The sequence below is a fragment of the Micropterus dolomieu genome, linkage group LG12, assembly GCF_021292245.1.
Source record: "Micropterus dolomieu isolate WLL.071019.BEF.003 ecotype Adirondacks linkage group LG12, ASM2129224v1, whole genome shotgun sequence".
NCBI lineage: Eukaryota > Metazoa > Chordata > Actinopteri > Centrarchiformes > Centrarchidae > Micropterus > Micropterus dolomieu.
The window spans coordinates 12,060,910-12,062,719 of NC_060161.1; positions in this window are offsets into that span (position 1 = coordinate 12,060,910).

Here is a 1,810-nt window from a genome sequence, read left to right on the forward strand (position 1 = left end):
TGTCATTAACATAAAGCAATATTATTTCTGTGAACAATTATAATATATTGTATTTCATTTAAAGGCATGTGATATTTATTTGTCATAAAGGCTTAAAAATATTTCATTTCATATTGGTTGTTAGTCAAATGATTTGTATTGTGTGTAAACATGATTAATATGTGAACACAATTTATGTGCAAATTATTTGTGAAGCTACATAGAAGCCTTTTGTGTTTCTTCTGTTTTATTCTGTAGTTTTCACGGTGTTCATGGTGCATGGTGCACGTTGAGAGGAATAATAAATCGACACCCGTTTGAAACTCTCTGCGTCTTGATCAATAAATCCAAGGGGCCGCTACAATAGATAGAACTTTTCTGAAGCCCATACACTAGCAAGGCACTCCTTTTCTATCTGTGCATACTTCTTTTCCGCCTCATTTAGTGTACGTGAGCAGTAGGTTACCGGTTTGAGTACTCCTCCTAATCCATAACTGGATGCGTCAGCACCTACTACAGTAGGCAGTTTTGGATCAAAGTACTGAAGGACAGGTGCAGAGGATATCAGTGTTTTTACCTTCTTAAAGGCTGCTTCTTGCTGCGAGTCCCACACCCAAGCCACTGCATTCTTCAACAGCTCGTTAAGGGGATGAAGGATTTGTGACAAGTTGGGTATGTATCTGCCAACATAATTCACCATGCCAAGTACCCTTTTTAACTCACTCACATTTGTAGATGTCTCTAGGGCGGTGATGGCAGACACTCTTTCTGGGCTTGGAGTCACTCCCTCCTGACTGATAACTTGGCCCAGGAAGTGAAGGGATGCCTGCCTGGACTTACACTTCTGGCGGTTGAGTTTTAAGCCAGATGCGCGGATTGTCTCCATCACTCTTCGTGTTCTTCCAGAGTGGGTCCAAACACAAGTATGTCGTCCATGTAAACTACCGTGTCCTCGTGATCCTGCAGCAGTTCTTGCATCCTCCTTTGGAATATCTCTGGTGCCGATGTTATTCCGAATGGGAGCCGTTTAAAACAGTACCGACCATTTGGTGTTATGAAGGTAGTTAACTTTGAACTTTCTTCATCTAGGGCCATCTGCCAAAATCCACTGGCAGCATCCAGAGTTGTGTACACCTTACTTCCGGCCAGTTTGTGCAAGATGCTGTCTGTGGTTGGCAAGATAAACTTTTCTCTTTTCATGTTCTCATTCAGTTTAGTAAGACCTACGCAGATTCTTACTTTTCCAGTCGGCTTAATCACAGGCACCATTGGTGCTACCCATTCCGTGGGCTCCGTCACGCGCTCTATTATGCCATTTTCTTCCATTCTCTTCATCTCTTCTTCTACCTTTGGCAGCAGCGGAATGGGTATGCGGTGAGGGGCTGCAACACTGTATGGCTTAGCGTTTTCTTTTAGGACTATTTTGATGGGGTCTCCTTTAAGCAGTCCTAACTCCCCAAACACACTGACTTCTCCTATGTGTTGTATCAGACCCAGGCGAACACCGACAGATCTGCTCAGTAGGTTATCACCTGTAGACTTGGCCACTATTACCCTAAAGTAACAGTCTGTTATTTTTCTCCCTTTTAACTCTTGTGTTTTAGCTAGGAATTGCCCCAAATGGACCACTTTTCCTCCTGGACTTTCCAGTTTAGAAGTAACTGGCCTAAGTTTTGGTTTGACACGGAGGCGGCTATATGTAGCCTCATTTATTATCGTTGTGTCAGCACCAGAATCTATCTTGAAGCTAACTGGAGTATGGCATATCACTAGAGTTGTGCGCCACGGTGGCTCTGTATCAGTGATGACTTCATCCACTGTAGCCTCATTC